Consider the following 15,496-nt stretch of genomic DNA (forward strand, 5'->3'; position numbering starts at 1 on the left):
ACCCCTTTGGATCAGGGATCCACCAGTCGTCGATAGCCAATTAAATCTAGACTTTTCATTCATTTCCTGATTTGACGACTAACATTGCACGTCATGTATCACTATCACATATTGCATTTGGAACGACCTAGGGGTTCTTTCCATTGACTATGGACTATGTCGACCCGATCCGCCGATCTGATCATCAGCAATTGCGATGTCGCATAATCGCAATCACCAAGTCCGGGGTCCTGATATCGAGCAAAGGCCTACCTCTGATGCGATAAGTCGGAAGTCGCAATCGGGGGTCCTTCTGCCTTCGTTTTAAGTCCTCCCCTTGGCTTTTTCTGATGTGATTTCTTCAATGAGCCTTTTAGGCCATTTTTATAAGAATTTGCCTCCTTTTCAAAGGACCATTGCAAACTTCGTTTTGCAATAACTTCTTCATTTGAAGTCCATTTTAGCCCATTCGAATTGCATTAGATTCAAATTGAAAATATCTATGCAATGGGACTATTTTCATAAGCATCCTTTGACTTTCATTTTTGAGTGAAAAGTCATCTAGGATTATTTTCTAATCACAGATCTTTGAAAAAGTGCCACTTCGCCTCGTTGTAGCTAACTGAAGTATCAACTGCGAATTCAATCAAAAATCCTCCTATGATTCGATCGAGCCAATGATCGATAGCACGGGTGATCTTATCCTCAGAGGCTTCCAATCTCTGTATTAAATTGGGGGTTCATACAGTAGGACCCTCAAGTCTCCACCTTCCTTGGCTATCCACTAGCTTCATGATCCACTCATATAGCTCAACCGGAAATGAACAAAAAAAGATCTCATGAATTTCTGTAGATAGGTACCTATCCATCCACTGTTCCTTTGTCAATCACGGATTTTGGTTATCCTACACCTCGAATTCGTGGACCTTCCTATCTAACTAGTCCTCGATTTCATTCTTAGTTGGATTCGAATGATACAACATCACACATCTCTTATGTAGATTCCGGTCCTCACAATGGAACCATTTTTTGGCTGCGTGGGCCCTGACCTAGGTTCAGCATTAGTTAGCCAAACAAATCCCTACACCACTAGCCCTTTCAGCATTAGTTGATCCGGACTTAAACAAGAACGCAATAAATTACAGAGATAACCATAAACATAGATATGCAGCGGAAATAATACTTCATTTCATTAATGTAAAACACTGAAATATGCTTACAAATAGTAATAGAAATAAACCAACTAGGGCGATGGTAGCTTATCTCTAAGAAGAGATGTGGTGGCTACATGTCTCTGAACTGTGTTACAATGAGGCTCGAAGGCCTATTTATTGTTGAGAAAAAATGGAAAACCATTAACATTCCAAAACCTAACCCTAGAAGATGAAACGCCAAATTGTGGGCCCCGTTTGGGTAAATTAGTACATCAACTTCCCAAGGTCGTAACTTTGGCATACGATCTCCATTTGACGCATACAATAGCTCGTTAGAAAGATCTATCGGAGCACTACCACTTTCGATAGGGAAACATTCGTCCATGGACCCATGTTACCCCTAGATTTCTCAAAAAATGTCGTTTAGGGCCTCAAAACAGCTCTGGAAGTTCAGGACCCAAAAAACTGCTAAAAATAGTAAGTTGTGCTACAATTAAGGAAGCTAAAAATGTTGAGAGAAACAATGGTGTGGGTCTAGGTGGACTTGGCAGGTGGCCACCAATATCCACCTGGATCATTCTTCCCCCCTTCGGAAGCAATGGTCCCCATTGCGTTGAGTTCCTCCATGAGATGAGGAAACTTTTGCTGAACTTGGTCCCTGGTGAGCCACTTGCCCTGGTGAAGGAGTTGGCCTGCTTTGACAACTCGATACAGTTGGATATTCTGTTGGTGAGTTTTCTTGATCTATGTTTCCATGATCCGATCAGTTGCAACTTGTTCCATGCAATCTAGGTTTAATTGTGTGGGTGTGAGTTGTTCTGCAATGTCAGATGTGTCTAGCAGTGGTGGAAAGTATGGCCAAAGGCGGTCCACATTGAATACTGGGTGCAGGCCAAGGAATGGGGAAATGCTGAGCTCAAATACATTGTCTCCCATAGCCTTAGTAATGGTGTAAGGACCATATCGGAGTGGTCTCAGTTTCTGATAGGCTCTAGTAAGGCGTTCCTTTTGCAAATGCAACCAGACTTTGTTGCCCACCTGAAACTTTTGTGGCACCCAATGTTGATTATGTCGCTGCTTGTACTTGGCATTTGATTTCTCTAGAATGTCATGGACCTACTGGTAAATATTTTGGATGTGCTCAATGAAGCTAGTTGCCTTGTCTATTTTGGACTAGACATGATCGGAATCTGTGTGAGTAGCTGCAAGTGGCATGGCCACATCAATGGGGCATAATGGCTAGAATCCCAAGCCCACCTAAAAAGCGTTGTGGCCAGTCGAGCTGTGAAGAGCTTGGTTACAGCAGTGCTAAACATAGGGGAGGCTCTCATCCCATGTGCATGGATGCTTTGAGTTGTACATGCGCAAAATGTGTACAATCATCCTATTGACAACCTCTGTCTGGCCATCAATTTGAGGATGGAAGGCTATGGACTTAGTGAGCTTGGTGTCCAGCATTGACCAGAGACTAGACCAAAATGTACTTAGGAACCGACTATCCCAATCTGAGATGATAGATTGTGGGATCCCAAAGTGCACCCACACTCATTCAAAGAGGAGTTTAGTAGTGGCTTCTGCTATGATATTATTTTTGCAAGCTGCCATAATGGCCACCTTCGAGAACCTGTCGACGACCACAAAAACACAATCCTTTCCATGCTTGGTGGAAGGAAGGCCTGACATGTAATCCATGGAGATGGATTCCCAAGGTCGACTAGGGGTAGGAAGCGGGGTATAGAGGCCTTGCTTCTTGATGGTCAGTTTGGCAATGGCATAGGCAATACATGATCTGATGTACTTCCTGACATCCTGTCGAAGATTCGGACAATAGAAATACTTTTGCAGTAATGCCACTGTTTTCTCGACCCCGAAATGCCCAGCAGCCCGACTGTAGTTTTCTTCCCAAATCATCTTGGCACGTTCACTTGAAGGAACACAAAGGTGACCCAGGTGGCATAACAGGGCATCCTGGAGGTGAAAATCTAGAACATGCCGACCCTCCAAGAGTGTTTGGTATGTGTGGCCGAATTCTGGATCACTTTTGTAGAGAAGTGGCCAATCAGAAGTCTCGTGCCCACAAGAGTTGAGCACAGTCCTTAATGCCATGATTGGTGGTTGACTGAGGAAATCTGCAACATTATTGGTTCTAACCTTCTTATACTTGATATTCAAATGGAATCGTTGTAGGTATGTAGACCACTTCTGATGGCGATCATTCTGCAATTTCCCTTGGGTATGTATGAATTGCAGGGGTCGGTGGTCTGTGTGGATGATCGTTTCCTTCCCCAAAATGTAATGTTTCCATTGTCAGTAGGCCTGCACAATGGAATACATCTCTTTATCATAAGTGGGATACTTCTAGACTGTGTCTGAAAGTGTTTCACTATGATATGCCACTAGATGCCCATGTTGAGTAAGGACTGCCCCAATAGCATAGTCAGAGGCATCTGTCTCAACCTCAAATGGTTGTTGTAAATCTGGTAATGCGAGCACTGGTGCTGTGCAGAGGCGATCTTTCAACTCTATGAATGCCTTCTGTTGAGATTCAAACCAAAAGAATTTTTCTTTCAATCATCCCTTAGTGACTTGACTCAAGGGCCAAGTGATATGAGAAAACCCCAACACGAACCTGCGGTAGAAGTTGGCAAGACCTAGAAAGCTGTGGAGCTCTATCGGAGTGGTTGGAGATTGCCAATCCTGAATGACTTGGATCTTGGCTGGATCCACATGCACCCCCTATTCATCAATAATGTATCCTAGATACTGAACCTAGGTCATGCCAAAAGTTCATTTCTCTAGATTGGCAGATAGCTTGTGTTGCTGCAGTGTTTGGAGAGCCTGTCGGATGTGGTGGAGGTGCTTTTCCCAACTCTGGTTGAAGATCAGAATGTCATCCAAGTATACCATTACAAATGAGTTGGTGAATGGCCACAAGATTTCATCCATTAGCCTCATGAAGGTTGCAGGATCATTCGTCAATCCAAAAGGTATAACCAACCATTCAAAAAGGCCCTCCTTGGCTTTGAAGGCAGTCTTCCACAAATCAGAGGGTTCGATTGGTACCTGGTGATATCCTGACTTTAGATCGATCTTGTTGAAATATTTTTCCCCCTTTAGGTTGTCCAGGAGGTCATCAATCTGCGGGATTGGGTACCTATTACGGACAATGATCTTGTTCAGCACCCAATAGTCAATACAGAGTCTCCAAGTCCCATCCTTCTTCTGTACCAACATGATCGGGCTCCCACAAGGCAATGGACTCAGACGGATGTGACCCTTTTGCAATAGCTCCTAAATCTACCTCTTGATTTCATCATTCTCCAGAACGGAGTGTTGATAAATTGGTCCATTGGGTAGCAGTGCACCTGGGGTCAGATCGATGGAGTGCTTGACCTAACAGTGCAGAGGAACCCCTGTGGGGGAGGTGAAGATGTCATCGTACTCCTCAACGACCTTGTACATCTGTAGTTGTCGCGCAGAGGGACCCTGTCTGGAGGCCGTGGCCACCATCTTCTCCTTTCCTTGAGGCCGTATCATTAGGAAAACAAATTTCCCAGTTTTGGAAATGAGCTTACTACATTGTTTTGCAGTAATCAAAGAGATGGTGGTAGGCAGTGCTATCTCTGATATCCTGTACAACTTATTTCCCAATGTAATAATAACAGCACAGGGCCTTGATTCATACACAGCATGTCATTTCCACAAGTATGGTTGTCCTAATAATACATCACAAACTTCAAGGGGAGAAATGTCACACAATACCTCATCTGTGAAGGGCTTGATGTTGTATAGAAGGCGACACTGCTGGCTCATGTGAAGATCTCGTCCTTGGTGAAGCCACTCAATGGTGTACAGTTGTGGATGTGCTATGGTCGGTAAGCCCAACCACTTCATGACCTCTACCAAAATGAGGTTCTTTTGGCTTCCACTATTGACAATGAACTATAGCGGGGAGCCCTTTACCCACATGTGGGAGTGGAAGAGATGCTCCTCCTCCTCTGGATCTTCAGGTTCATTTTTCTGGATCTTGGTGGTAGAAACAGTGGCGTTGGGATCCACATCAATGATCTGCTTCCCTTTGTAATTCCCCTTGTTGAGTTCTGACTCAGAGTCAGAACATGCATCTAATTTTGAAACCTTTAGCTCAGCCACCAGTGACTGCCTGGCTCGACACTGACTTGTGTTGTGAGTGGAGCTCTTATGGAACTCACACCATTTTCCGGTGTCCTTTTTCGGCTTTGCAACATTTTTCTTTGCTTGTAGCTTTGGCGGGTTGTCTTGGGCTACCCCACCTTGGCTTTGTCCTCTGTTCTGTGGTTTAGGGGCACCTTTCCCTTGCTTCGGATTTGTAGATCCAAAGTCTTGCTTCTTTTGTTTAAACTTCTGCTCGACCTCGATGGCATATCGGTATGCTATGCCGAGCGAGGAGATGTTTAGGAATTCTATTTCTTCTTAGATGTACTTGTGTAGGCAGTTGCAGTATTTTAGTATCAAATGCTACTCCGTATCCTTGATACCCAACTTTGTGCGAAGGGTATGGAAAAGATTGGTGAACTCCAGCACGTCTTGGTCCCTTCCCCGTTGCAGCATGGTCGACTTTATGTATTCATCCTCATAGATTCTGACAGGGTAGTACTGCTCCTTGATGGCATCTTGGAATGAATTCGAGGTGGGTGCAGCTGAAAATAGTGAGCCGGTATTTTCATCCTTATGCTCGCAGTAAGTTTCCCACCAGTCCTTGATGTGGGGGGCTGCTTTAAGAAGAGCGAAAACAATCTTTTCCCGACTCAAAAATTCATGAATAGAAAAATAACCCTCTAGCAGATTTAACCATTTATCTACGGCATCTATGTCTATCGGACTTTTGAATATGGGGATTTCAAAATTAACTTGTACCTTAAAGGGCGTGGCATTTCCATAGTAGCTGCTGGAAGCCGATGCGTCGCTTTTGGGTAGCTGCTGAAGGATCTAGGCAAAGTTGTCCGTCATCGCATTTCGTTGTCACTTGAGGGCTTCTTTGAGAAAGATTTTGATAGGATCTCCTACCCCCTCATCTTTCTTCTCATCCACCATGGGAGGCCGTCAGGATTTGCGAGGTTGGACTCGCAAAGGTTCGACCAGTTCAAGCCGTAACTCCTTATATCTCGACCTCGTTGGGGACATGCAAAAAAAAATAGAGAAAAAGCATACTACTCTGATACCACTGATCCAGACTTAAACAAGAACGCAACAAATTACAGAGATAATCATAAACACAAATATGTAGTGGAAATAATACTTCATTTCATTAATGTAAAATACTGAAATATGCTTACAAAAAATAATGGAAATAAACCATCTAGGGCGATGGTAGCTTATCTTTGAGAAGAGATGTGGTGGCTACATGCCTCTGAACTGTGTTACAATGAGGCTTCAAGGCCTATTTATTGTTGAGAAACAATGGAAAACCCTTAACATTCCAAAACCTAACCCTAGAAGATGAAATGCCAAACTGTGGGCCCTGTTTGGGTAAATTGGTACATCAACTACCCGGGGTCATAACTTTGGCATACGATCTCTGTTTGATCCATACAATAGCTTGTTAGAAAGATCTATCTGAGAACTACGACCTTGGGTAGGGAAACATTGGTTCATGGACCCATGTTGCCCCCAGATTTCCTAAAAAACGTCGTTTAGGGCCTTAAAATGGCTCCAGAAGTTCAGGACCCAAAAAACTGCTAAAAATAGTAAGTTGTGCTACAATTAAGGAAACTGAAAATGTTGAGAGAAACAATGGTGGGGGTCCAGGTGGACTTGGTAGGTGGCCACCAATATCCACCTAGGTCATCAGCCCGCGGAGCGCAAACCGAAGTCTCACCCAAAGTAGTATGGGGGGATGCTGGAACCAAGCTTCTGCACCCTGAGATGGTCGTGATGTCGATTTATACCCTTTGTTCCTGCTTTCACATAGGTTAGTAAGTTCTACGGCTCTATCAGTCTATCCCTTTATTCCACCTTTCTGTACCTCTGCAAAGGAGTACGATTGACCTTCGCGCAGCCCTAACCTCTGGTCCAGGTACTTTTGCGCAGATATGATAGTGTATTGTACAGGTTCCCAAGTTATCTTAATTGTTTACTTATCCTACTAAACAATCACAGTTAGCACCGCGTAAACTGAGATTCTTACTTACATTCAATTAACCAACATAATTACATACATTTGCACATCACATAAGAATTGTAAATGAAACCCATACACAATATAACAAGATGCATTAACAGGAAATAAATACACAAAAATTGTGGAATACTTCTCTTTATTGATATCTTCAGATGATAACAGACTCTATCTGCTCTGCGCACACAGCTACAAGGGTCCGCGCACTCAGCTGCAAACTTCAATCCTAGGCCTCTGCGCACTCAGTTGCAGAGCCTCTACCTATGCTAAGACCCGAAACTTAGACTTCTCTATCAAGACTCCAAGCCTTGTTTTCCACTACCAAAAACTTATGACGACTTAGAGCTTACTTACTTAGCTCTTTTTATACAATCCCATGGTCCGTGGACCATGGCTAGATCTTTATAGCCGAATTTACGCTTTACAAAATAAGGACAGAAAACCCTTTATGACTCATGACACCTTCATGCTCCACGACCACAAAATCCGAAGACTTTACAACTTTATTACAAACTTTGACCCAAAACATGGGCTTTTAGCCCCAAAACTATCCTTGGGGGATCCCGTTCCCAACAAGAACTAGTAGCTCTTTTTGAAAACCTTCTTGACCAAGGGACTTCACCTAATTCGTTAGTTGCAACCTCTCTTGTTCATTATTCATTTACTGTTATTATAGAATCCAATAATGACCCTAAAGTTTTTCCTTCCCAAGATTGTTCTAGAGACCCTATTGCTACTTTACTAGAGCCCTCCTCTCTAGAGGGAACCACTCCACAATATTTTGAAGATTTGGTTGACGTAGAATGAGATGATGCAACTAGATTTTCATCTAAACCTCAGACTAATTTTCTAGACGAGGACTTCCTAATGTATCGAACTAACGAGGTGACAAGGGAAGTTGATAATTCATTGATTGATCCATTGAAAATCGAACCTAATTAAGAAATTATTGTTGAAAATATAAATATAGTATTTTTTGTTTCTTCTCCTTTTATTCCAGTAGCCTTGGTTAGTAGTTTTTATAAGAAGGCCATAGGTACTAGAGTTGTGAGGAATAAGGGAAAAGGAAAATTTCATGAGGAGATTGATAAATTGAAGAAAGAAAACAAGAAACTACGAAGGAAGGTACAACAACTAAAAAATTGGTTGCATGGTAGTAAGCAGTTTCATAAAGGTCATGAGAAGAGACCTAGAAGAAAGAAGGAAACTCAGGAAATGGAAGCCCAAACTGATTTCATATCTGTCTCTAATGAAGCAAGCACCTAAATAGACTTTGTTCTTGTTTCTACTGAAGTAGGAACTTAAAATGACTCTGAGGTATAGATGATTGATGTCCCTCCTAGACTTGTTGAAGTAGGAACTTAGATTGATTCACTATTTACCTCTAATGACATAGGAGTACAAAAAAAGGATGTTACTTCATATACTCCCTTGATTGTAGAAGAAACCCTTAAATTGTTTCACAAAACTATGGAGAAACATTAGGAGACCATGGCAAGATATCAAGGAGAAGTAGTGCCTTGGAGGGAACATCAAGAGTTACTCCAACGATTCAGAGCACTAACAACAACATAAGACAAGACCTATGCACAACTAAGGGCATCTAAGAAGAAAGTACAGAATTTAAAGGACCGCCTTAAGAAGGAAAAAGAGAAAATGAAGGGAATCTTCTCCATTTATTTAGATGCCTCGACATACACGTCCCCAACTCGTAATTATGCTTTGTATTTACTTGAGTGATATTTTTTGCTCAAAGTTAAATCTATACAATCTGGAAAACCATATGAGTTTAGAAATGTAATGGATTTCATTTCTACTTTCCATAAACAGGATGAATATACATAGTATCTTCTATGTGAATTATATATGTATAATTTATTTTTAGAAGAGAATTTGGAATAAATCATGTCCCACTTATTCGATACATTCAATTTCAGGCTTTCATATCATTTTCTAGGCAATAGATGAAATGGGAAAAATCTTATCACACCTTCAAGAGGAGAGAACATGGTCTTGATATTTGTGTCATAGGGGAGCCTAATAACCCCTTTCTCACAAAAATTCATCATGGTATCTTCATAAAAAACTTGGTGTTTCTTTTGCACTTTCACAGATTCACTATGATGGTATCAAAGCTATTTTGGCTTCAAGGGGATGTCTTTGCTGTTGAGGGGTTTTTCTCGGGCCTATGGTAGACCCTGTTCACGGATATCTGCGGGATCGATTCTAGTGGTGAAAGAAGATAGCGAGCAGTGGAAAGATAGAGATTGAGAAATTTAATGGTCATATTTTTGAGTTATGGAAACTTAAGATGGAGGATCTATTTGTGGATAAAGATCAGTGGATCATGGTAGATCCAGGTACTAAACCAACGGGAGTGTCTAATGAAGAATGGAAGAAGTTGGATCAGAAGGCAAAAAGCACAATATGATTGTGTGTCTCAGATTCAGTATTGTTGAATGTATCAGGGGAAGCTATAGCGAAGTCTTTGTGGGACAAATTAGGGACTTTGTACCAATCTAAATCTCTGGTGAATAAATTGTTCCTACGGAAAAAAACTATATAACCTGAGGATGAAAGATGGAGGCTCAGTGACAGAGAATCCGAATGCGTTTAATACTGTGGTAAGTTAGTTATCTTCTGTTGATATCAAAATTTCAGATGAAGATAAGTGCATTAGTTTGTTGTGTTCTCTACCAATTCGTGGGATAGTCTGGCTGTTATGAAACCAGCTCAAGAAAAGATAGAAAAGATAGATCAATGCCTTAGAATTCAGCCTCTTCGAGGGGGCAACCTCCTTTACATTACATAAATGAACAATTCTTGGATGATACAAATGACAAAACCTCCTTTCTATATATAGGAGTCTAAGGAGTCACAATATAATCCAGCCGACCTAACAATAATAATATAAAGCCACACAAATAACAATAGAGGGATTCTATGGGGCACAGAAATAACAATATGGGGGTAATAGGGGCACAACAATATAAATAAGGGGTATAACTACAATAGTAATGGGGTAATCACTAGTATTATAGGGACCCAACATGCCCCTCTCCTTCAAAAAAGTGTTGTCCTCAACGCTTGAGTAGTTCTGGATACTTCTGCATAAAATTCTCATCCTCCCATGTGGAATCTTCAGCGGATAAGTTCTTCCACTTGATAAGATACTCTGAAATTGATCGATTTCGTAGCTGTCGAGTTCTTGTTTCTGTGACTGCTTCCGGTTCCAATATAATTTTTCCTTCCTCGTCAAGTTCTGGCAATATTGTTTGAATTGGGAGCTTGTCACCTATAACCTTCTTTAAACATGAAACATGGAAAACTGGGTGCAATCGAGAAGCTGCAGGAAGCTCCAATTTGTATGCCATAGTACCAATCTTTTGCAACACCTTGTACGGACCATAATACTTTGGTGATAATTTATTATCCTTCTTAGCTTGCTTTAGGGACATTTGCTTATATGGTTGTAGCCGTAGGAATACCCAATCACCTACATCAAAACTTCTTTCACTGCGATGTTGATCTGCCTGTTGTTTCATTCTATTTTGTGCCAACACGAGGTTATCCTTTAAGAGTTGGAGGACTTGTTGTTGATGTTCGATGTGATGTTCCACTGCCTGAACCTTAGAATTTTCTCTTAAATATGATGTGATGGATGGTGGTTGATACCCATAAAGTGCCATAAATGGGGTCATTTTTGTTGCTGTATGGAAGGAAGTGTTATACCACCATTCAGCCAGAGGCAACCATTTGACCCATTGTGTCTGTTTATCAGATACAAAGCAACGAAGATATCCTTCCAAACATTTGTTTACTATCTCAGTTTTCCCATCAGATTGAGGATGATAAGATGAGCTATGAGCTAACTGAGTACCAAGACAAGAAAATAATTTTGTCCAAAAATTTCCAGTGAAAATGGGATCTCTGTCACTTACAATAATCTTTGGGTTTCCATGTAGCTTTTGAACTGTTTCCATAAATGCAGTAGAAACTGTACTGGCTTTAAATGGATGTGATAATGCACAAAAGTGTGCATACTTGGTAAGTCTGTCAACTACCACCATGATGACACTCTTTCCCTCAGACTTGGGTAAACCTGTGATAAAATCCATTGAAACCTCCTCCCAACGTTGGCTTGGAATGGATAAAGGTTGTAATAGACCCGGTGTCTTAATTGTTTCAACTTTATTTTGCTGGCAAACCAAACATTCCGCCACAAACTTTTGAATATCTGATTTAAGGCCATCCCAAAAAAATTCCTTCTTAACCCTGTGGTAAGTTTTTAAAAATCCTGAGTGCCCTCCTAAGGGAGAAGTGTGCAATTCCATAAGAATCTTTTGTTTTAGCTGGGAATTCTTACAGAGGTATAAGCGATCTTTGTACCATAACGAATCATTTTGCCAGCTAAATGTATCAGAAGTACTGGAATCTTGTTGTAGCTTTCGAATAAGTGCCCACACTTCTTCGTCATTCTTCCATTCCTCCCTTGCTTCGTTTATCCAATCTGGTTGGATAATAGAAATGGCACACAACAATGCTTCCACATCCTCATCCTTTCTTGAGAGTGCATCTGCCACCACATTTTGCTTCCCTTTTTTGTAGATGATTTCAAAGTCATAACCCAACATCTTTGTGACCCACTTTTGTTGCTCTTCAGAGGATAATCTTTGTTCTAAAAAGTATTTAAGGCTATCATGATCCGTTTTTACCTTGAAGTGTCTTCCCATTAGGTAGGGTCGCCATTTCTTAAGTGCATGGAGTATTGCCAACATTTCCTTCTCATAAATAGCTTTGCTTAAAAACTTTCCCTTGATTGGACGACTTTCAAAAGCAATGGGTCTTTCATCTTGCATTAGAACAGCACCAATTCCATTTCCTGAAGCATCACATTCCACAATAAAGGTTTTTGTGAAGTCCGGTGTAGCTAAGACCGGTGCTTGGCACATTGCCTCTTTAAGATGTTCAAAGGCCTTTGTTGCTTCCGGAGTCCATGAAAATGAATCTTTCTTCAATAATGTTGTTAGAGGTGCTGCTATTCTCCCATAATTCTTAACAAACTTGCGATAATACCCTGTCAACCCAAGAAATCCTCGCAGATGCTTTATGGATGTGGGGATTTTCCATTCCTTAATGGCTTTAATTTTGCTAGGGTCTACCTTAACTCCTTCATGAGATACAATATGACCCAAATATTCCACCTCCTGGACTCCAAAGAAACATTTGGATCTTTTTGCATATAATTGTTTCTCCTCCAATAGTTGTAGCACCCTGTCAACATGTTCAACATGATCCTTCCAAGACTTGCTGTAGATTAGTATATCATCAAAAAATACTAACACAAATTTTCTAAGGAATGGTTTGAAAATTGAATTCATCAAACCTTGAAATGTTGAAGGTGCATTGGTAAGGCCAAAAGGCATGACCAAAAATTCATAATGACCCTCATGAGTTCTAAATGCCGTTTTTGGAATGTCTTCAATCTTCATTCTGATTTGATGATATCCCGAACGAAGATCCAACTTGGTGAAGTAAATTGATCCATGCAATTCATCCAGTAATTCATCAATAACAGGAATGGGGAACTTATCTTTAATAGTGAGCTTGTTGAGCTCCCTATAATCTGGACACATGCGCCATGATCCATCCTTCTTGTGCACCAATACTACTGGAGCTGAGAAAGAACTTTGACTCGGTTGAATTATACCAGCCTCTAGCATTTCTGCAACCATACGTTCAATTTCACTTTTTTGGACATAGGGATATCTGTACGGCCTGATGTTTGGAGGAACACTTCCTGGAATCAGATGAATAGCATGATCATGATCACGCATAGGTGGGAGACCTTGGGAGTCTCAAATACCTTGGAATGATTGTCCAGGACTTTTTGGAGATCTGGAGAAATAGATGATTCCAATGTGGAAACATCTAGCGAACATAATTGTGCAATTACACCTCTTTGCTCCTTTTTTAGAAGCTTTGTCATACCATTAGAGCTGATTATCTTTCCTGGTTTCCCTGCAATACCCCTTAATTCAACTTCCTTTCCTTCCGAAGAAAATTTGATGAAAAGTTCTTGAAAATTAAAAGCTATTGTACCCAAGGATTGTAGCCATTGGACTCCTAGTACAACATCAGCACCTCCCATTGGAATGGAAAGCATTGGGCTAGTCAATACATATTCTCCCATGGATAGCTTGATATTATGGCACTTTCCAGAGCAATTTATTGTTCCTCCATTTGCAATCATCACTTGACACTCTGGTGCTGGATATAGGAAGCAATTCAATTCTTTTGCTACCCTACAATGAATAAAATTGTGGGTGCTTCCTGAATCAATCAACACTATTACCTTTTTCTTCTTGATTTGTCCTTCTATCTTGATGGTTTGAGGAGTGGTAATTCCCGCCAATGCATTACAAGATATGGTCGGATTTATTTGTTCTTCATCTAGGCTTTGTTCCTGGAATATATCCTCTTCTTTTGACCTTTCTTGCTCCTTTTCTTCTTCCTCTTCACAATCTATGTAGAATAATTTCTTCTCAGCACACTTATGACCTTTTGTGTATTTGCTATCACAATTGTAACAAAGCCCTTTTGCTCTTTTTTCTTCCAATTGTTGTGGTGTCAACCTTGTAGGTTGTGGAAGACTATGGGCAACAACACTTCCATCTTTATAGTTGTGAATGGTATGCTTCCTAGTTGCCATAATTTTGCTTTCCATTTTTCTTGCTAACCTGAATGCCTTCTCTAATGAATCAGGTTCCCAAAGGCACACATCATGTTGGATATTATCCTTTAAAGACCCTATGAACACATCAATCCTATGCTCCTCTGGAATATCTTTTACCCTTATGTTCAATTTTTGGAACTCCTCAATGTGCTCCATTATTGAACCCTTTTGTTTGAGACTTATCAATTGGCTAAAAAAAGTGTTGCTTTTTGTATCCTCATAATGTGCTATCAATTCTTCCGTAAAAATTGCCCAAGTGATAAATTGTTTACGAGAACAAAGCCATTGATACCATACAAACTGATTTGGTTCCAAATATAAAGTTGCCATACGTACCTTTTGTGTGTTTTGCACATTATTGAGATCGAAGAATTGCTCCATCTGTAATATCCATGTGGCGGGATCCTTGCCATCAAACTTCCTCATATCGATTTTTGGAACATGGTGAGTCTTCGATCCAACATTAGAGTCTATGGAATCATGATTAACATTTCTTTTGTTCTCATCATGAGTTTCCTTTACTACCTTTTCACCATTAGTGACCCTTTCTTGTAGCAAGTTCTTCAATTCTTCCATGTCTGTCTTCAAATCTATCTTCAAATTTACCATCGAATCCTCCACCTTAGTTTCCATGCCCTTTATCTTAGATTCCATGCCATTTATCTTAGATTCCACACCATTTATCTTAGATTCCACGCCACTTATCTTAGCTTCTGTTAGCTTTTGTGAGCGTGACATTTGTTGCACTTGTTCTTGTAATTTTGATATATCATGTAGCATTTCTTCCTCTTCTTCATGAGTCATGCTAGAGCTTTCAGGTTCCTTACTAGGTGTTTGCATTTTCTTTCCTCGGGGCATCAGTTACCGATAATAATGCTTTACTATGCCCTTTGAATTCTGTTAAACCAAGCTTACATAAAATTAAAAAAAAAAAAAAACTACACACCTTTTTTCACTTTATAGAAGCCTGATATTGAATCTGATGTATCTCTGTAATTTCGGATCATCCAGTTCTGAAATTGCTACCTATAGTAGCCTTCTGCGTCCTCTTTCCAATGCCGCAAGTCTGAGCCAAATTGGATTCTCCAAGTAAGAGTTATGTGAAATCTCCCACAGTGACTTGCTTTTAGACTGGTTCAGTAGAGCGAAATTGTACGACGTGCCACGAGTCACTGTTTGAACCTTTGAATCTGAAATACACATACAAGAAGCTACAGTCCGTCCTCTTTCTGTACCTTTTTACGAAATTTCAATCCAATCCTCAGAGAGAGAGTTATGACGATTTTCCCCAGGTCACCTGTGTTGAATGTAATTCAGGAGTCTGCAGAAAGGCCAACTTCCTCAGATCATATCTCCGAAAATATCGCGTGAAAAGCTCTGAAATTCGGACCCAAGGTTCAGCGCCAATTCTTCTCAAATGGGTTGTTTTTGCGACTTCTGAAACATCACAGAAAAAAAGTTATAGCGACA

Source organism: Pinus tabuliformis, chromosome 9 (genome assembly GCF_031772625.1).
Source record: "Pinus tabuliformis cultivar Carrire ecotype Pingquan chromosome 9, CPIR1, whole genome shotgun sequence".
In the NCBI taxonomy this organism is placed as follows: Eukaryota; Viridiplantae; Streptophyta; class Pinopsida; order Pinales; family Pinaceae; genus Pinus; species Pinus tabuliformis.